The sequence below is a fragment of the Triticum dicoccoides genome, chromosome 7B (genome assembly GCF_002162155.2).
Source record: "Triticum dicoccoides isolate Atlit2015 ecotype Zavitan chromosome 7B, WEW_v2.0, whole genome shotgun sequence".
NCBI classification, from domain to species: domain Eukaryota; kingdom Viridiplantae; phylum Streptophyta; class Magnoliopsida; order Poales; family Poaceae; genus Triticum; species Triticum dicoccoides.
This window is the reverse complement of record NC_041393.1, coordinates 710,325,257-710,347,821: the sequence shown is the minus strand read 5'-3', so window position 1 is coordinate 710,347,821 and position 22,565 is coordinate 710,325,257. Positions and strand designations below refer to the sequence as shown.

General features: G+C 47.6%; 2 pseudogenes; both read left to right on the top strand.

The window, feature by feature from the left end:
- Positions 1-8,734: 8,734 nt before the first annotated feature.
- On the top strand, positions 8,735-12,509 carry LOC119339480 (annotated as a pseudogene).
- Positions 12,510-17,489: 4,980 nt separating this feature from the next.
- On the top strand, positions 17,490-18,369 carry LOC119336702 (annotated as a pseudogene).
- The last annotated feature ends 4,196 nt before the right edge of the window (positions 18,370-22,565 follow it).

Below are 22,565 nucleotides of genomic sequence, written 5' to 3'. Positions count from 1 at the left end.
CTTCTTCCCTCCCACCGCCGACGTATGGACCCAGAGGAGACTCAGCCGTCAGAGGCGGAGGTGGTGGAGGATCCGAGCATCACGCTTGCCCGGAAGATCAACTACAAGATGTAATCAACATATACAAGTACTCACAATACCAATATGAGATTTGATACAAAGATGAACACAAAGAAAGAACTAGGGTTTGAAGACAGATGGTGCTGGTGAAGATGTTGATGAAGACGATGATCCCCACGATGAACAGAGTGTTGTTGATGATGAAGGCCTTGATTTTCACCTTTCAGAGGGAAGTTTCCCTGACAGAATTGCTCCACCCGAGAGTAAAAGTTCCATGCCAAAGTTCCGCCTCACAGACGGCGGCGAGAAGTCCCGATGACATTTTATGATTTTTGTCTAGGGTATTTATGATTCTATAGCCAAAATGGCATCGAGAGACGGGCTATCAGGGCCCCACACAGGCAGGTGGCGCACCCAAGGGGTAGGGCACACCACCAAGCCATGCGGCTGCCTGATGGGTCCGCTCTGATCCATCAGCTCCATAATTCTATATATACTTTAAAATAAGTTTTCAAAAATCCATGCCGCATTTTGAGCTCCAAAGAATTCCTTTTTCTTCTGTTGCATTTTAGGTCCAGAATTCCAGTTGTTTGGCAACCCCCCTCTCTTTGTATTCCTTGCATTTTAAGGGTTGCATCGTATTGTGAAATCTATCATTGAAATATGATAAATTATAGTAGGAAATAATGATGCAAAATGGACGTATCATCACTACAACAAAAACTGCATGTAGAGACGTCATATTCCAAAGCTAGAGACTTGTTATTTCATCTCTAGGCAATCGTAGAGTCGACTTAGTAAAGCCTCTTTGGAGCGTCTCCCCACGGACCGTCTCAAAACATATAGACACGCTGTCAAAAGCGTCTGTACATGGCATAAGACGCTATATTGGGACATCCAAAGGCGTCTCTAGATATGACACGCTATATTTGGACGTTCAAAAGTGTCTCTGATATGTCGTTCTGTTAGGCGCGCTCGTACGTCTGTACTAACAGGGTCATTTGATTTGTCATAGGCCCTAGGCCCATTCCTATAAACTCTATGTATAGACGTTATATTCGTCTCTAAATATACAAAAGCTTTAACCACATAAAATTTGACTTTAAATAATATTTGATTTATTCCAAATTTTTACTTCGCCATTTCAAATCCAGTAACTTTATCATGCCATATGCTTGTGCAGAATGATCAAGAAATATTGTATATAACAACATCCACCCATATCACCAATCGCATTCATAAGCAACAAATATCATTATATGAAGGGATCCACCCATATCACCGATTGTATACACAACCATCCCATTCATACAATTTCATTAGTAGGAACAAACACCTTAGGTTCACAACTGAATCAAATAAGATTTTCATATAAAATATGCAAATAATTAAGAAGAGATGATACAAACTTGAACTAAGTTTCCCTATAAAGCTAAAATCTGTATATGAAACATAATATTTGTCCATCTAAAGACTAATTCTTCTATAGTTGCTCCTGGCTCCTGAAATGCACTCCTTTTCTAAATCTTGAGCTGCCCTGAAAAAGAAAGATAATAGAGAAAAATTTAGAACATAGCTTTAGGACTATTGTGAGAAGAAATGTGTTTTGATGATGTACCATACCAGTGTTTGGTGGCTTGTTTTGAGGTTGTGTAGGAATGGTTAATTTCGGTTCTTTAACCTAAAAATCAAAAAGATCCTTCATAAGTAAAAAAGCCTTAAGCACGCGCATTGGAGCATACGATGATTGCATGGAAGTGCACTTACATGTGATAGAGGCCACGCAATAACATGACCAATAGCATCCCTTACTGTTTGCAATTTTCCATATGGTCTAACCAATGTCTGATCTCCAAGTTTTGAAACAGCACAAACGGAGATCGCTACATATTGCTCTCGAAGCATGTTTCCTCCAACCACATATGTCATATCTCTACTCACTAAAGTTCCTTCGACCACAAATTTATCTTTGCATCTCGGGTTCAATGAAACCAAGGTGACTTTCATTTTATCCTATTTTTCAAGAAATGAAACATTCATTATCACAAACCATGGAAGATTTCACTTTACACACAAAGAGACGATTGCACATGGAATTAGACCAACTAACTATTCTAACCATTGTCATTCAGATATATATATATATAATATACCCGCTTAGTGATGCGATGAAGTTGTACACTTGGTTCAGCACCACCTTGCTTGGTCGCATTGTTATTTTCAGCATGACCATTCTTTGCTTCAGGATCATCGTGTGCTTTCTACAGTTGATGTTCAGTTAGTTGTAAGTACACTTATAGAAAACATAGACATTGTTTGATAACATAACAGAAATTTATGCGCGCATGCACACGCACCTTAGCAATTGTGTGTTCATGTGGTGAGAATAAACTAGTGCAACCCTCTTTGGTTCTTGCGCAATTGCTAGGATGCAATTCCTGGTTAGTCTTGTCCGGTAAAGTTGATTCTACCCAACCTTGATTTATCCTATAAATTTTTTCAATGCGCGCTTTCTACAGTTGAGGTTAGTTCAGTTGTAAGTAAACATACACAAAACATAGACATTGTTTGACAAAGAATCAGACGTTTATGCATACCTCTCTAGAGGGTACATCCACCTGTAATGCACCAGACCACCAAGTTTAGCTTCTTCAACTAAATGTACCATGACAGTAAAAAACGATGGAAGAAAAAACCTTTTCCATATTACAAAGTGTCTTCACAATACTCTCTTGCAGTTTGTCAAGCTCAGAGACATCTAACACTTTGGAGCATAGCTTCTTGAAGAAATTAGCCAGCTCAACAACTATTATCATGACATCTTTACTGGGATAACAATGTAAAAGTGCCATAGGAAGGATGTCTTGTAGAATAACACGGCAGTCGTGGCTTTTGAGGCCAGTCAATGTCAATTCTTTCATGTTCACACACCTCGAAAAGTTTGATGCACAACCATCAGGTGTCCTACAATTCTTAACCACTGTACAAAGAATCTCCTTCTTTTCTTTATACATATTAAAAGGTGCATGCGGCAATTCAGTTTTACCCTTATCACCTTCATGAGGTTGAAGGCAAGATCGAATTCCAATTTCTCCTAAGTCAAGTCGTGCATTAAGGCCACCCTTTGTTTTAGGATCAATATCCAGTAAGGTTCCAATTAAATTTTCGAAGACATTTTTCTCAATATGCATTACATATAGATTGTGCCTTAACTTGTTGTGCTCCCAGTATTCCAAATCAAAGAATATCGAATTCCTTTTGAAACAATCCTCAGGTTTCTTTTCAGGTTTACGTGCGACGCTACCTGATTTCTTGTTAGGCGCTCTTTTATGCCTCTGTTTTTCAGGACCTCCGGTTCCTTTTTCACTGTCTTTGCCCTTCTTTTTCCCTTTCCCTTTCTTTGCCACAACAATCTTTTTCCCTAAGACAAACACTCTGCCCTGCAACATTCTCAAAGCTGAGCCACCACTCGTTGTTATAGGTGCAAGTTCCATCTCTTCAGTGTTATCAAACTCCTTCTTTCGTCTCCGAAATACATGATTCTGTGGTAGCCATCGGCAATGACCCATATAACAAAATTTCTTACTCTTCTTTAGCCAATATGATCTTGTGAAAAGGCCACAAGATGGGCAAGCATATTTACTGCTGGTGCTCCACCCATAGAGGTAAGCTAATGCTGGAAAATCATTTAAAGTCGATAATAGTGCAGCTCGAAGAGAAAATTTCTCCTGAGTACATGAGTCAAAAGTATCCATGCCCTTCCAAAGTTGTTGCAGCTCATCCGCCAACGGCTGCAAATATACACAAATGTCATTTCCAGGGGGACTTGGTCCAGGAATAATCATTGATAAAATTAGAGATGTTTGCTTCATGCAGATCCAAGGTGGTAGGTTGTATGGAATAAGCATCACTGGCCAAGTACTATGTTTTGCACTCATGAGTCGGAAAGGATTAAACCCATCAGACCCAACGCCTAGCCGCGTATTACGGGAATCCTTGGCGAATTTAGGATATCTGCCATCAAGATCTTTCCAACCCTCTCCATCAGCTGGACATCGCAGCAATCCATCTTTTGTACGACCCTCATCATGCCAACGCATGTCAGTTGATGTCTTCTTGGTTGCAAATAACCTTTGGAGCCTTGGAATCAATGGGAAATATCGCAACACCTTGGCTGGTTTCTTCTTCTTCTTCTTCTTTTTAGATTCATTTGCCGAATCTTTCTTCTCATTTTCATTGGTAACCCAATGAGAGGCACCACACACATGGCAAGACTCCTGGTTAGCTCTTTCGCCTCTAAAAAGCATGCAGTCTCTTGGGCATGCATGAATTTTCTCATAGTCCAGCCCTAATCCGCGTATGATTTTTTTCACCTCATAATATTTCTTGGGTAGGTTTATCTGAGGAAATGCAACCGATAATACACCAAGTAGCTGTGTGAATGATTCCTGTGACCATCCATGCAAGACTTTCATGTGATATAAAGTGACAAGAAATGACAACCTCGAATATGTTGCACATCCAGGGTATAAATCTATGTTTGGTTCCTCGAGGAAACTAGCGTATATGTCTTGTTCTCTCATTGCATCATCATGTGCAGATGTTGTATTGACATTCTCAGCCATACCAGGTTCCAAGTTCTCAGATTCAGACTGAACACCATCTAGTTCCCCATCAGATGCGTTTGATAGTGATTGGAAGCTGTCAGTGAAGGAAATATGCCCTAGAGGCAATAATAAAGTTATTATTTATTTCCTCATATCATGATAAATGTTTATTATTCATGCTAGAATTGTATTAACCGGAAACATAATACATGTGTGAATACATAGACAAACATATAGTCACTAGTATGCCTCTACTTGACTAGCTCATTAATCAAAGATGGTTATGTTTCCTAACCATAGACATGTGTTGTCATTTGATTAGTGGGATCACATCATTAGAAGAATGATGTGATTGACATGACCCATTCCGTTAGCCTAGCACTTGATCGTTTAGTATGTTGCTATTGCTTTCTTCATGACTTATACAAAGTTCCTGCAACTATGAGATTGTGCAACTCCCGTTTACCGGAAGAACACTTTGTGTGCTACCAAACGTCACAACGTAACTGGGTGATTATAAAGGAGTACTACAGGTGTCTCCGAAGGTACATGTTGGGTTGGCATAATTCGAGATTAGGTTTTGTCACTCCGATTGTCGGAGAGGTATCTCTGGGCCCTCTCGGTAATACTCATCACCTAAGCCTTGCAAGCATTGTAACTAATGAGTTAGTTATAAGACGATGTGTTACAGAACGAGTAAAGAGACTTGCCGGTAACGAGATTGAACTAGGTATTGGATACCGACGATCAAATCTCGGGCAAGTAAACATACCGATGACAAAGGGAACAACGTATGTTGTTATGCGGTTTGACCGATAAAGATCTTCATAGAATATGTGGGAGCCAATATGGGCATCCAGGTCCCGCTATTGGTTATTGACCGGAAAACAAGTTCTAGGTCATGTCTACATAGTTCTCGAACCCGTAGGGTCCGCACGCTTAACGTTTCGTTGACGATATAGTATTATATGAGTTATGTATGTTGGTAACCAAATGTTGTTCGGAGTCCCGGATGAGATCATGGACATGACGAGGAACTCCAAAATGGTCCGAAGATAAAGTTTGATATATGGGATAATAGTGTTTGATCTCCGAAAGAGTTCCGGAATTCACCGGAAGGGATTCCAGATGTTTCCCGAAATGTTTGGGAACGAGAACACGTTATTTGGGCCAAAAGGGAAAGCCCACAAGGTTTTTGGAAAGTGCAAAAGGAAGTTTTGCGGAGTCCAGGGGCCAGACGCCAGGGTCCCTGGCGTCTGGGTCCAGACGCCGGGAACCCTGGCGTCTGGCCCTGGAGTCCGAGAAGGACTCTTGCCTTTCGGGTGAAACCGACTTTGTGGAGGCTTTTACTCCAAGTTTCGACCCCAAGGCTCAACATATAAATAGAGGGGCAGGGCTAGCACCAAAGACACATCAAGAAACACCAAGCCGTGTGCCGGCAACCCCGTCCCCTCTAGTTTATCCTCCATCATAGTTTCTGTAGTGCTTAGGAGAAGCCCTGCGGAGATTGTTCTTCACCAACACCGTCACCACGCCGTCGTGCTGCCGGAACTCATCTACTACTTCGCCTGTCTTGCTGGATCGAGAAGGCGAGGACGTCATCGAGCTGAACGTGTGCAGAACTTGGAGGTGCCGTGCGTTCGGTACTTGGATCGGTCGGATCGTGAAGACGTACGACTACATCAACCACATTGATAAACGCTTCCGCTTAGCGATCTTCAAGGGTATGAAGACACACTCCTCCTCTCGTTGCTATGCCATCACCATGATCTTGCGTGTACGTAGGAAAATTTTGAAATTACTACGTTTCCTAACAGTCAGCCATGGGGAAAATGGCACTTAAGAGCCCAGAAATGTCATGCAATCTCTTACTGCCTTCTACATCAGAATTCACTGGAAAACCCGGAATATGAAAATTGTTGTTGTTATTTGACATGGGAGCAAATGCAAATGACGGTGAATCATACTCTTCTCCATGGCAAACCCATTTTGTATAACCCTGAAGAATACCATCACATCTTAGGTGGGTTTTCACTTCGTCGCAATTCTGCATTGCCTTATTTCCACAATTTACACAGGGACAGATAATTTTATCACCGAGTGGAACATCATGAAAGGAAAAAGATAGAAATTGCTCGACACCTTCTTTATAATAAGTAGTTGATCTTGGTTTACTCATCCAACCTCGATCCATTAGCCTTTGCTAGTTGTAGTAATGAAAACAAAATAGATCATTTTATAATTTTCCATATGCTCTTTTACATTAAGCATAGGTTTATATGAATATTTTAAACTATGCATTCGATACTTAGGTTCAAACTATATAATATGATTTACCGACTTCATTCACCTTACATTACAAAACATAAATCGAGATGTGTCTTTACTAGAAGAAGTGAAGTACATAAAGAAGTTTTCATCGATGACAAAAAATGGATGTCTCCAATGCTTGATTTTTTCTGCATTCAAGTGACAAACAGCAGAAGGCTAGCTGGTGTAACTAAAAATCTAAGTAATATCAACTGGTTTCACTTTGCTAAATCAAGAAAAATAGAGATGACACACAACTTAGGTAATTCAAATTTTGCATCACACTGCAGAATATTCTTTTCTGGCATTCGTAGGCAGTTCCCCTAACCAGATCGACTTAAGAATATTATGTCATAAATGAGTGCTATCTAATAAACAGTACTACTGTTTTTAACACAATTTTCATTCAACCACCAAAAAGGTTCACCGATTTTTAACAAAAAATTTCAAATTGCAATAATACATTGCATCACAGTAAGATAGAAAGGGAAAACACAAGTGATATATCTCAATTCGAGCTATGTTTCACATGATGCAGAGATATAAAAAAAGAAAATAACAACCTGCGGGCAATCTTCTGGCAGCAGAGGCGTGTGGGTGAGCTTGTTGCCGAGGTCAGCAGTTGAGGGAGAGGGGCGTTGGCGGGGAGTGGCGTTGTGCCGGGGCCAACCGGCGTCAGGGTCTGATGTACATTGCACAAACATTTCAATTTCCATAGTAAGCAGCAAATGAATCACATAGTAATTAGTAAGCAACAATCATTTATGATCATACACAGCAAATGAATCAAGTTCAATTTAAATTTACAAGCAATCATAGAATAATCTTCAGATTTGTTTAGAAAATAGAAACGGAGGGAAAGAATAGATGCAGTACATTGTGGCTATTGAGGAATGGAGGCCGGACTGCTGGATGGTGCTGCCGCCGCACCCCGAAGAGGCCCGAGGACTGTGGCTGGAGCCTGGAGGGCGCTGCCGGCTATCAGCTGCCTCCGCGCTTGGGAGGCCGGAGGCGGACTGGTGGCCTGGCGCCTGGCGGAGTCGCGGAGGAGAGGGCTGGGCGCCGGAGGCCGAGGCAGGGGAGTGAGATGGCCGGATGGAGGGGAGGGGAGGGGCCGAGGGAGAGGCAGGAGAGGGCCGGCCGCCGCCGCCAGAGCCTTCAGCTAGCGCTAGGTTGGGGAAAAGGTTGGAATCGAGGAAGGGAACACCTTCAGCTAGCACAAAACTCTTTGTTAGTCCACGCCTAAAAAGAGAAATGGCCGGCAATGAGCTCACCCACACGCTGAAGGATTATAGTCGCATATAAAACGTCTCATAAATCGTCTCTAAGTTAACTAAAATTATATAGCTATTTTCTAAATGGCCAATTATAAGCAAAAGTTTGTGACGCCCTATAAATGTCTTAAGAAGCGTCTTTAGCTTTCTAGTGTTCATGGGCGTAGAGACGTAGACAAATAGTGTCTCAGAAAAAGCGACCATACAAGCCGTTTTTGTTGTAGTGCATCAGGCAGGGCGACGCCGCTACACCTCAGGAGGCCTCGCGACCCATAGGCCATAGATCCACATCCAAGGCGGTCGCACCGGCACCACCGAGGATGATCTCATGCTGACGAGCACACAAGCAGTATGGGGCAGCGCGGGGGAGGGGGCGCGGGCCTCACTGCTCGTGCAGCCAAGGCCAACGACCAGAACCAGTGACCGCCACTCATGGACGACCCACCACCGGCATGATTCCAGAGCCCCTATCCCCGCGGGAGGATGGGCGACCAGATCCTCGCCACCACCTTCACCGGCGGCCCGGTTGTGAGCCGACAGCCACCTCCAGTGGTGATGAGGAGAGGGGAAGCATCAGGTAGGTCCGGTGGTGGGGCAAGGCTGATGTCTTCCCTAATGTGGACTAGCTGGTAGCAGTTCTGCCTGAACTTTGTCTAAGCTTTTTCATCATTGTAGTTGTCTTCTTTTGATTAGTTCTTGCTCCCCATTTGAGGGAGAAGCCTTGTGTTTGGGGAGAGTTGGGTTTTGTCCTTCTCCTGTTGTTGTCGTGAATTGGTGATTGAAACCAGGGGACTATATGGGGCTCCTTTACCAGAAATATATAAAGGAAAGGCTAGCGTTCAACCGACTGATTTCTGATGTGCTGTGTAGCACCTTGCGCATGTGATGCATGTCCCTGTAGGATCTCAGTCGGGATCATGACCCATGTTGCAAAAGGACGAGGGCAACATGAGGCACGTGACATGTGTCCGTGGAAGCTCGGCCTGGGATTGCAACATGACCCATGTTGTAGTGGCAACAAGGGTCATGTTGCAGTGGTAACAAGGGAAGCAGCAGAGGCAGTCGCAATAGAAAAGTTATTTATATGAAGAGTAGAAAAATGGTTCGACGAAGTGCAACATGGTTCATGTTGCAAAGTCCTAGATGCAACACAATCATGTTGCGAACGACTGGCTCAGGAAGAGATCGGACGATTCTCCAGCGCGCGAGAGCTATATCTCGCTTATAGTGAGACAGAAGGAGCTCTCTCCTGAAGCGTCCACAGTAACAGACCGGCCCATTAGCGCAAACTGAAATGAAATTGAAAAGAGAAAAGGAGAGGAGGCAGGGATCGAACAGCGGTCTCCTGGATGTTAGGTCGCGCTGCATATCGCTAGGTCATAGACATGTTTGTGTTAACTGGTAGGGCGCGAACAAGGTGAGGTAGAAAAGAGCCGATTTTCCACTGGTTATCTGGTTTTGTTTTGTTACCGGTTTTCTTCATTTCTCTTTCTGTTTTCACTGGTTTTTTTCTTTCTTTTTCTTTTGGTTTACTTTGTTTCTTTCTCAGTTTTTATTGGTTTAGTTTGTTTCATTATCGTTTTCATCGATTTTCAAGGGATCAACACAAGCGAAGAATGCCATGGCGTGTTTGGGGGACCTGCAAGTGGCGAAAGCAGGGTCTTGGATGCGATGAAGACTTTGCTTCATATGCAGTTGTTCAGACTTGGCTTGCGGGATATGTTCCCGTCCATACCGAGCACTAGTTCCTGTGAGCTTGGTGGTACGTGACTTGTAACAGTAGCCTGCGCGAGTGGGGCGGCAGCATAGGAGGACTTCTTTGTTGGTGGTGCTTCTTTGAGTACCGAGTCATGATTTCCAAGGTGAAAACCCAAAATCCGGCCTTTATTAATTGTGCCTGGCAGTGGCCTTGTTGAAGGCATTGTTTTGGGAAAACGTTCTTTCTCCACGCTGAAAACCTACGATTTTTGATCGGGCAACGACAACCCTTGTGCATTCTTCCTAGAGGCGTTGCGTTTGGAGAACCTTCTTCTAGTCCGGGTGCAGTCTTTGGTGGTGGTTAGAGTGTTGTTACTGCGGATGATTGATCATCATGACAGGGTCTTTCCCTTTCCCCTCTTTTTATTATATCTTTTGGCTGTGTGCATCATGAATGTTCTTAGGCATCTTGTTGGTGCAGAGACTGAGTGTAATTAGTATCTACTTGATATTAATATATTCCACTTTTCAAAATAAGGTAAGGGCAAATGCTGGTCGAGCAGGTCACAGGGCCGCTAGCGCTATTTGCGTTGCCAACAATAACAGTGCCTACGGACTACGGTGCTCACCAGCGCCTTGAGCTAGGGCTATGCCACGTTCCCCAGGAGGAGCCAACTCGAAGCATTATTGCCCTGGTACACCCCGCACAATATCCTTCTCATTAAGTGCGACCTCAATGTTATCAAAAGGAACTCTGAGATCCAAGTTCCTCCTTCGGGCTTGTTGGAAAATCTTAAAAGTTTGCTGGAGATAGGGGAGGGATCGACCATGTCTTTCAAGGTCAAAGATAAGGGTTTCATAGCCCATAAGAGCAACTCCAATGGGGCGACCTAAACGGACATGGATTTTGTCTGCTTTTGTTTGTTTGGATCGCCCGTCCACCCGTCCGCATCCGTTTTTTCGTTTGGATTGGCCGGTGCGTCCAACGGAAGCCAGATGCATTTTATGCATGTCTGCGTCGGCATTAAGTCAAACACTTGGTGGGCGAGCTCCCGCGCCACCTCGCCCTGCGCTCGCGAGCTCACCTCCGCCGCTTCGCCCGGGAGGTCCCAGCCACAGCTCGCTGTGCCCGTCGCGCGCGCCCCACCGCCCTCCTCGCTGCTTGCCGCACCCGTGCTCCGGTCGCGCGCTCGCAGCTCCCGCCCTGCCTTGCTCCGGTCGCGCGCTCGCAGCTCCCGCCCTGCCTTGCTCCATGCCCTGCGCCCACAGCGCCCCGCGCCTTGCTCCGCGCCCCGCCTGCAGCTCCCGCCCTGCCTCGCCGCCGCGCCTCGCCGGGGATGCAGCAGCTCTTGCCCCGGCCGCGCACATCACCCTCCCTGCAGCTCCGGCCCCGCACGAGCTCACCGCCTCGCCACCTCGAGCAGGAGCTCCACCTCCTTGGCCTTCACGCGTGTTCGTTGGCGGCGGCGCACCGGTCGAAGCAGTCGACGGCCGCGTCGGGCATGGGGTGGCGAGGACGGGAGCTCCACCTCCTCGGCCTCCGCGCTGGCTGAGTCGTCGAGCGAGGAGCTGCACGTCCCGCCGCCGTCCCGTACGCCGCAGGCGCAGGCGAGGTTGGGTGCAGCCGGGCACGGCGAGGCAAGGCCGGGGCAAGGCGAGTCGACGGGCGCGGCCGGGCACGTGCACCGGAGGAGCACGAGCCCACCACGGCGGAGCACCGGCGCCGGAGGAGGACAAGCCCGCCTGTCCTCTGCTGCTGTGCGCGGGGGAGCGTCCGCGGCCAGGAGCTGCTCCAGCTCTCGAGTCGGGTGGGCAGGTGGGTGGGAGAGAAAAGAGGAAAAGGAGGAGAGAGATGGGATGGGACAGATGGTGGATGACAAGTGGGCTAAGAGCCACATGCAGCCGGACAGAGGGGGACGAAGAGGGCACAAAGAGTGTCCGCTTTTGACCTAAATTGTCCCAGATTTGAGCCGAATATGGGTCCGAGCGGACACCAAACGGACAGCAGGCGGACGCTGTGTTCGTTTGGGTCGCCCCGTTGGGCCAAGTTTTATATCCGGATGACCCAAACGGACAAAACGGGTCGCCCCCATTGGAATTGCTCTAAGATCGTCCTCGCAATGCGGTCGCAGGTCTTCAAGGCCGAACTCTACGGGCAATGAGGGACAAATGTGAGCAATGTATAACCACTGAAGATATGAAGCTTTCAGTTTTCAAATCACTGCTACACTTCATCTACTCAGATCAGTTGCCTTCCATGGACGACCTCAATGATGATGACAAAGAAGAAACAGTCAAAGATTTTCTCGTGGTTGCATATAGGTATGGCATGAAGAGGATGAAGTTGATGTGCGAGAGCAAACTTTGCAAGTTTCTTGAGGCCAAGAATGTGGCGACCACGTTAGCTCTTGCCGACGAGCATCATTGTAGCAAGCTCAAAGATGCTTGCATTGGATTTATTGACTCTTTAGATAGAGTGGATGATGTGATGACTAGTACTGGGTATGAGCACCTGAAAAGAGAATGTCCTATCTTTGCTAAGACCCGCAACATACAGTAGTATAAGAATGTTAGACGTGTATTAGAAAATAGATATGAAAAATATATGTTTTAAACAATGTTAAACATGTATACATATAATGCTTTTTTGAACACATGTATATATAGAATTTTAAACATGTATATTAGATGTATAAGAAAAATGATGTGTTGGAAAAATAGACATCAAAACATATTTCTTTTAATATTAATCTTATGTATGAAAATTGTTAACCCTGTATTAAAAAATATTTTTTGTATAGAAAAAATGTACACGGTGTATGAAAAAGAACAGACATCATAATATTTTTTTTGAAAAAAAATCTTAATCATGTATTAAAAAATGTCTCTTGGCGTGTACAAAGAATGTATAATATGTAGAAGAAATATAGACATGTGGTGAAAAAAGAAAGGGAAAAAACAAAGAAAATCATAAAAAAAACATGAAAGGAGACCGAAGAGAAAAAGGAAACAGGAAAACCAGAAAAAAGAACAAGAAAAAACAAAAAAAGAAACCCAAAAAACGGAGAAAACCCGAGAAAGAACAAAGAAAACCATAAAAAATACAAAGAGAAAAAGGAAGGCTGTAAAAAATCTGTGAAAATCTAGAAAGAAACGAAGGAAAACTAGTGAAAAACAAATGCAAACTAAGTTATAACGAAGAAAAAAAGAAAAACTGGAGAAGAAACCCAATGAAAAAACATAAGAAAACAAAAAAAAAAACCCGGAGAAAAACTTCTGCATGAGATCCTGTTGCGAACGAGTCCAGGGCTAAGGGCATCTCCAGCCGCGCCCCCAACAGGCCCCCCCAGGCCACTTTTTCGGCGCCGGCGCCAAAAAAACGGCCCAGTCGCGCCCCCAGGACGCCGAAAATCGCCGGTTCGGATCTTTTTTCCGCCAGGCGGTCACAGGCCGAACCCGGCACGGTGGGGAGCCGTTGGGGGCTCCGGCGCTAGGGAAAAGCACGCCTGGCCCACACCAACAGGGGAAAAGTCAAGGTTTTCTTCCCCCGACTCGCCTCGCACCCCCGCGCCCTCGGCCACCACTAGCTATATCCCGGTGACGGCCGCCAGCCTACTCCGCTAGATAGCCATTCCCCGCCGGAAAATAGCAGCGCTTCGCCGCGGCAGCCCCTCCCGCAGCAGCTGGGCGTTTCCGGCCGCCGTTTCCGGCCGCGGAGGCGCGGTTTAACGGCGGGTACACGCACACCGAGCGCAAGGTGTTCGGCGTTTTGACTGTGCCGGTGATGGACTCGGATGAGGAGGAAGAGCTCGCCACGCTGCTGGAGGAGGAAGCCGCGGCCGACGTCCAGGAAGAAGAGCATCTGATGGTGCTCGCCGCCCTCGCCCAGCTGCTGGCGAGCAATGAAAAGCCACGTCGAGGTGGCTCGGCGCCGGGGCGGGTGAAAGCAAAGAACCGGCATCGTCTGCACGGCTACTGCATGCTCTACTCCGACTACTTCGCCGATGCTCCACTTCATGGCGAGAGAACATTTCGGCGCCGTTATCGGATGAGCCAAAAGCTCTTCCTCAGGATTGTGAATTCCATCTGGGAGTTCGACAACTACTTCAAGTGCAAGATGGATTGAACTGGCGCTCTTGGATTCACCTCCATCCAGAAGTGCACGACAGCGATGAGGATGCTTGCATATGGAGCTCCCAGTGATTCACTCGACGACTATGGGCGCATGGCCGAGTCCACCGGCATAGAGTGTTTCTACAAGTTCTATCGGGCAGTGGTGGCAGTGTTTGGGCCACAATACTTGAAAACACCCAATGCGGAAGACACTGCTCGGATCCTAGCCCAGAATGCAGCAAGAGGATTTCCTGGGATGCTTGGAAGTATCGACTGCATGCATTGGAAATGGAAGAACTGCCCATTTGGTTGACAGGGGATGTACAAAGGCGCCAAAGGCGGTTGCAGTGTGGTGCTTGAGGCGGTAGCCACACAGGACCTCTGGATTTGGCACTCCTTCTTTGGTATGCCAGGAACTCACAATGACATCAACGTGTTGCAGTGCTCTCCTGTTTTTGCCAAGCTCGTTGAGGGCCATTCTCCTCCGGTGAACTTCGAGATCAATGGGCACCAATACAACAAGGGGTACTATCTAGCTGACGGCATCTATCCGAGATGGTCGACATTTGTGAAGACGATCTCAAACCCTGTGGCAGGAGGCAAGAACGCCTGGTTTGCGAAGGTTCAGGAGGCTTGCAGGAAGGATGTCGAGCGGGCATTTGGTGTGCTCCAATCTCGATTCACTGTTGTTCGGTACCCCGCTCAGACCTGGTCGAAAGATCAAGTGTGGGAGATCATGACTTGCTGTGTCATCTTGCACAACATGATCATCGAGAGCGAGCAAGAAGACCTAGTGTTTGACACTGAACCATACTACAGGCAGGGTCCTCTACCCGAAGTTGATCACCAGCTACCGGCAACTTGGACTGCCTATCTCAGTATGCGTTAGGAGATCTGAGACCCACAGGTGCATCATCAACTGCAGAAAGATCTGATTGAGCACCTATGGAGGCTCAAGGGGGACGCCGCGTGATGAAATACGAGTTTTTATTTGTTGAACTATATAATTTGTATTGAACTATTTGTTGTTGTAGTATTTTGTTGAAGTATTTGATTTTTCTGTGATGAAATATGTGTGTGTTGATAATTGAACGCCGAAACCACGCTGAATATGGGCCTATTCTCGCCCATATGGGCCGTTTATTCGCCGAAATTGGGCTGCAAAGTGGGCCAATTTCGGCGTCTGGGGGCGGGCTGGGGGCGACGACTGGGCGCAAAACCGCCCCCAGCGCCGACTGTGTCGCCGGCTCGCCCCAGGCGGCGCTTTTAGACGCCCCCTGGAGGGCCAACGGCTGGAGATGCCCTAATGAGCTGGTCCACGGCTGAGGCGAGAGCTGCTTCCATTAGCCCAGGACTCCTGCATTCTTTGTCCCCTGATCTCACGGTGATTGATCACAGTTGGAGTCGTCTACGTTTTTTTTGAACATCAGTACAGACACAAGCGCTCATATACACGCGCATACACTCACCCCTATGAACGCACACACGCACACCCTATCCCTATGAGCATCTCCTCCCACTGAATGCACATCGCTGGGAAATCATGAAATAAATCCAGAAATAAATGCGAGCACGAGGATTTGAACCCTGATGGGCTGGAAATACCACAGTCCCTCTAACCATCCAACCACAGGTTGGTTCACGAGTCGTCCACGTTGACCATTGTGATTAACCTTAGGGAAACGCTTGCGTACGGCACGCCGGCCGAGTGATTCGGCCGGACGCACGACGCGCGTAGGATGAAAACGTGATCCAACCGTGCACATGCGTCTGCGCCCTCTCCGCCACACGCTCCCGCCCCGCATCTCAACCTTATCCTCGTCCTTCTTCCACAGCGCTCCGCCTCACCTCCTCTGCCATAGCCCCAGCGAGCACTCCTCCCCTCTCACATCACGCGCAACTCCTCCATGGCGTGCTGCTCGCATGCGTCGTCACCCTGAGAATCTCAAGGTTTCTTGCTCGCTGCTACGACAGGGGGCCATGGCCTGCGAGCTCATAGTCATAGGCCAGGGGCGGCCATGGCTTATGAGCTTGGGGCGGACGACGTTTGAGGCGACTACAAGCTGCTATGGCCGGCGCTGTCGCGTTTTTGCTACAGGGAGCAATTTCACCGGAGCAGCAAGCACCCAGAGACACCACCAGTGTTGCAACCTGCATTTAAGGAAGCTACTACCGGCGCGGCAAAAGCTTCAACCAGCGGGGACATATGCTGGAGCCGGCCACTGTCATAGCAAAAAGCTACAACCATCGTCTCCAAAAGCTACAAGCGGCATGACAAAAAGCTTCAACAGTGGTTGACAGACGCCGGGGCTGGCCACTGCCAACAGAAAAAAGCTTCAAACAGCGTCGCAAAAAGCTTCAACCGGTGTCGCAAAAAGCTTCATCCATGACGACAGATGTTGTAGCTAGTCACTGCCAAGGTTTTGGTTACCGAATGAGGTAATTTTATCGAGGGGGACTGATAAATGTGGTTACCACGGTTACCGAGAAATACCGACAAATACCGAGAATATTTCGAGCGAATTTTATAGTTGAATTTTGAATTCAAATAAGAAAATGAACGAATATTCAAACCAGAGACCTCTCAAAACAGGAACTAGGTTGCTACCAACATGCCATAACCAACTTTCATTGCATTAATTAGACCCTACATACCTTACTGTAAATCGAGTGTTTAAATTCAAAAATTTCAAAAAAATGGTATTTTTTGCTCGGTATGACGATTTACCGAGGGGCACGGAAATACGTGGTAACCATGGGAAATCTTGAAATTTCGACTGGTAACCAAAACCTTGGTCACTGCCAACAGCACAAAGCTGCAACCTGCGACGTAGAAAGCTTCAACCGGCCTTGCAAAAAGCTTCAACGGCGACGACGGGGAGGCTGCAATGGCGAGGCTGCAACGACGAGGTTGCAAGCTGCAACGGCGAGGCCGTTAAACGACGACGACGAGACTATGATGGTGAAGGTTGCAAGCTGCAACGGCGAGGCTTCTATCCGATGAGGGCTAGGCTACGACGGCGAGGTTGCAAGCTGCAACGGTGATGCTACAATGGTGGTGCATGAGGGAAGGTGCGGGGACGAGGTGACGGTGCTGCGACGAGCGGCGGCATGGATGAGGAGGACGTGGGTGCTGCCTCGCCTCGCCGGGGCGCACGGATGCAATGGCCAGGGCAGAGACATCCCGTGTCGAACGGATCTGAAAACTGACGACAGGAAGAAGACGATGACTGGTTGGCGAATCGAACGGTTGATGTCCGCCGGATCGAACGGCCACGCAGTGACCGGCCCAACTGTTGGGCCGGTGCGCCGGCGCCTAACGTCGCCCTTAACCTTAACACCTCCTATCCGCGGATTTCTCAGAAAAAAAATCTCCTATCCGCAGCAATTAATTTCTTTGTCCACCCAGCACAGATTGAGATCACCAATGGCGGCATCCCTGATCCAAGATCCCGTGATCTCGACGACCTCGACCTGCGCGCCGGAGAGGAAGCGGGGCGAACACGTGTTCAAAATTGAAGGCTACAGCGTGTGCAAGGGCTTCGGCGTCGGCAAGTTCATCCGGTCGGCCACCTTCTCCGTCGGGGGCCACGACTGGTGTGTCCGCTACTACCCCGACGGTGTCACAGAGGCCTACAGAGACTACGTCTCAGTCTACCTCGAGCTCATGAACAGAGATGTGGAGGTGCTGGCGCTGTGCCATCTGACGCTGGTCCAGTAGGCTACAGGGTCGCCGGCACAATTTGCATTGCCAAAACTAATGGCGCCTGTGCTGCTCAGCAGCTCCATTGGTAGTATAACCTGGTCCTGGGGCTATGCCACGTTCGCGACGAGGAGCGACCTCGAAGCGTCTTCGCACTGGTACATCCCCGACGATGTCCTTCTCATTAAGTGCGAGCTCACTGTTATCAAGCCAAGGGTAGCACAGATGTCAATGACCACAAGGAACTTTCACATCCAAGTGCCTCCTTCGGACTTGTCGGAAAATCTTAGAAGTTTGCTGGAGGAGGGGGAGGGATCGGATGTGTCTTTCAAGGTCAAAGACGAGGTTTTCACTGCCCACAAGATCGTCCTTGCAATGCGCTCGCCGGTCTTCAAGGCCGAACTCTACGGGCCAATGAGGGACAAATGTGAGCAAAGTATAACCATCAAAGATATGGAGCCTGCTGTTTTCAAAGCATTGCTTCACTTCATCTACTCAGATGAGTTGCCTCCCAATCCCATGGACGATCTCAATGATGATGACAAAGAAGAAATGGTCAAGCATTTGCTCGTGGCTGCGGACAGATATGGCATGGAGAGGATGAAGTTGATGTGTGAGAGCAAACTTTGCAAGTTTCTTGAGGCCAGTAATGTGGCGACCACGTTGGCTCTTGCTGACCAGCATCATTGCAGCAAGCTCAAAGATGCTTGCATTGGATTTATCAACTCTTTAGATAGAGTGGATGATGTGATGACTAGTACAGGGTATCAGCACCTGAAAATAGCATGTCCTAGTGTCTTTGCTGATATGTGGGAGAAAGCTGCGAAGACTCGCAGAATACAGTAGTATGATAGCCATGTTATAGCTTTATTAGTGTAGTTTCTTCAGTGTCCTTTATGTTGGAGTGCACCGTGTCAAAGCGTCTTCCTGGGGTAGAAGGAATGCTGGAAACAACTTAGTTTGAACTGAATTCGCTATATGTACTGAAGTTCCTGGAGATGGTCAAGGGATTGATTGATTGATCAGAAGAATCATTGATGTTTTGCCTTTGCTTTGATTTCTTCAGGTCGTTTTGTTCTCTCCGGAATCTATGTACCTTGGGCGGTCCAATTCTTCTTCTTCCTTTTGTTGTTGTTTCCTGGGTCTTTGCTGTGTGCACAGTGGGGTGCTGTAATTCTTGTTCAGCTTCAGTGTAGTTACATCAGTTGAGACTAGCAATCTGAGATTAGTTTCTCTATTTTTTAAGTTACCGGAGATCTTTTGGCTGAGAGTAAGTTTAAAAAATTGCATGTCTTGGGACTTGCTATATATTACTCCCTCAGTCCCAAAATAAGTGTCTCAACTTCAGTCCCAAGCTAGTCCTATGCATGTCTTGGCTGAGAGTAAGTTTAAAAAATTGCATGTTTCGCGGGCGAGGTGACCTGCGGCTCGGGTGTGGCCATATAGGGTGGCTTGGCGGGGTGCGCAGGAGGCTGTGCGGTCCAGATAGCTTGCTCCAGCGTGGTGGGCCTGTCGTGGTGCTCTTGCCCTGGCCGGGTGCGTGGCGGAGGGGCTCGGGTGGTGGATTCGTCCATGAGGGACGCGACGCGACAGGTGCGTGGCTGCATGATCTGGTGTCGCGTGGACGCCCTTGGTGGTACACGGTTTGGTGGGCCGAGATGGCGAGAAAGAGTGCCTTCGGCGGTGGGTGCTACAGATCTGGCTTCCGTGGCCGCAATGGCGCATATGGGGCGCGTCAGGGCTTCTGATGCTTGGCTGCGGTTGTGGTAGTTCCTGGCTTCGGGTAGTGCTCCTCTGTCCCTTGTCAGCATGGTGCTCGGTTGGGCATGACGACTTGCGCTGCGTCTAGTGGTTTTGCGTCTGGACCATCGTTGACGGATCTGGTGCCTCGTTCTGGAGCTGGCCGCCGGTGGTCTCCGCGAGGTGCGATTGGATGCGGCGGATCTCGATGCTTCTTGTTCGTTGATGGGCAGCTCCGATGGTGGTGGTGTTGGTGGTTGGTGGACTTGCCAGCGTCAGTGTGCGATGATGTGCGGCTGACGTGGTGTGGGAGCTTGGGTGAAGACCCTGTCTCGGCCCTGTGCTGTGACTAGCGATGGCGGCGGCTGTGGCCATCGTTGACCTTTCTGGAGGCACCCTTGTTTATTGTTGCACCCCTCTCGTGCGGATCCAGCCATCTCGGCCTCTCCGGGGGAAAACCCTTGAGCCATGGTCGGACAATGGTGGCACCTAGGCGTCGTATTCCTTCTCGGGGGTTTCATCTTGGGAGCTCTGCATCGGCGAGCGGGGCCGATGGATGGTGTCGGTTGTGAAGTCGAGACTTCTGTGGCAATGATGATGGTGGAAGCGATGTCGGCGACATGGAAATGGTTAAGGTATCGGCTCTTCTTCGAGGTGTCCGCGGCATTGTCTCATTTTATTTGTTGATGTGAAGTCAAAGCTACTGCTGCAGGGCCCTGTGGTATACGATGACTGGCTACAGGTAGCCCATTCAGCGATCTTCCGTGTTGCCAGCCATGCCTGGTTTTGTCCTTCATAGCTCTTCTTTAGAGTCGGAGCTGCGTTGTATGGTCGTAGGTTGCTGAGTTTGATGTGGATCTTCATACAACTCCACACGGCCTCTGCAGTGCGGATTGAGTCGACGATCACCTATGGCGAAGTCGGAGTCATTTTCTCACGGTTAAGGGATGACGATGACGCCTCAAGAGGAGGAGTGATGACGATGACGCTTGCATGCAGTCTCGACTAGGCCCTCTTTGAAGTGGTGTGCGTGGGGTTTCTATGTGTGCCACTCAGCGGTTGTGATGATTTCGTCCGGTTTTCCATAAAAACTGTACGATCTGATTTTCGCTCGGTTTTCCCTAATTAACTGAGTAACTCTTTTTTCTTAATGAATGCAAAAATCCTGCCATTTCGAATATATACTACATGGGATCCATTTTTTGATCTTGCAAAGGGCCGTCAATATTTGTGTATGGTTACTTGAATTTATTCTTGATTAGAATTTTCATATATGCAGAGATCTGTAACCTTGAGATTTATTTACCACTTGAAAATCACATTGTTAGAATGTCACTGTAGCGTGACATGGTTTTTTACTCCAACGTTGTTGCTATGGCAGGGTATGGGAGACATATCTAGATGCTGCCTTTTCCCCAAGTAGTTTGTTTGTCATTAGATTTGATCTGGATAACATGAATGATCTGTTCTGCTCTACTATATGCCTAGTTAAGATACCATCAGTCTCTGATTTCTGCTATGCAGTGGTTGACGGTCCGTGCTCAAGGATTGGCTGAAGAGGTCTTGCTCATAGGGGAGGTAGGTAGTTGCCAGATGAAGTACGGTACAGGTGTCTTTAGAGCTTCCACACGAAATGCATGGCGATTATCGAACTAGAAGCCTGAAGTGAAGGAAAACCACACATCGGTTGCCCTCTCTTGTACACGACATTGGCTGTTGAAGCCTACTAGAACGGTAGCACATGGACACAACACATACCACGCGACATCATTCTGACGAGCGATCCGGGGTGTTGGATGTTGACCCAAATGTGGTCGTCGCAGGAACCATGATCTCGCAATCTGGGGTGGTATAAAGTTAGTCAAAGTTGGGTCATCTATTTTGAAACGGAAGGAATATATCCCTTTGCATATAGTTCCTCACGGTCAGAGTGTTGGTTCCTGAAGCTTATGTCAGGGTTCGCACTTTGACAGCCCGCCATCTTGCCATTGTCGTGTCCGTGTCTAAATCACATAGCATTAACATGACACTTCGTTTTCTGAAAAAACAAATGGCACTTCAAAGCACTCGACGAACATTCTTACAAACAACATCAAGTCATCAACAATTTCCCTTATGTGCCGTGTTTGTGTGTTTTTTGCAGGTACCATGTTGTTTTTTTTCTGTTGCGGGTACCATGTTTGTGTTTTCACGAACCAAGTAATATGCTGAACCTTCAGCAACATAACCACCCGCCCACGTGGCATCGTTGATAAGGAAAGAGTGCAGGGTAAAAACCGAGCTAAATAAAATGGAAACTCTCCTGTTCACCCGACCGATTTTTCTGCATGCATCCATCACTTTTATGGCCGTCCGATGTTTCTTTAATTGGATGACTCGAAGGTATCTTTTTTCCAGTCTAACTTTGCAACTGGAGCCTTGTTGCAAGTTTCGCCCCTGCAAGAACTAGCTTGTTGTAAGATCTGGATCCCCACAGCCTCCAGACACACGTGCCCCTGGACACGTCGACACCGGTGTAGACGAGCATGCTCTCCTCCTTCATCAGCTCTCCCCTCTATCCTCCTCCTTTCTCTCCTTCGTCGATGGGCCTGACCCGCTCTCATGCTCCATCTCCTCGGTCATTGGTCGCCTCTCCATGGCCGCCCGATGACCTCATCCGAGTCACCTCCCACCAGATCTGCGCCACTCTGGCGAGATAGACGCCACATTGCGTTGGCAGCCTCCACCCCTCGGTCGTGCTCAACATCGCCTGCGTATGACGTTGCTGCTGGATGGCGTGGAGTGGGATCGGCAATTGATTTTTGTCTTCTACAACAACATGTTTTTGCAACAAGACTCTTGTAGCAAAAAGGCTTTTGTTGCAACAGGTTAAAGGGAAAAATGATATATTTTTTTGTAACATGGCCTTTATTGCGAATAATTTCTGCAACTAGACCTCTTTGCAGAAAATACTGCAACAACACATTTGTTGCAAAGGTCAGGGAGGCATCCGATCTTTTAACTGTATCCGCCGACAAACACGTACCATCGCCCAAAGAAAATTGAACTTTTAACGCACAG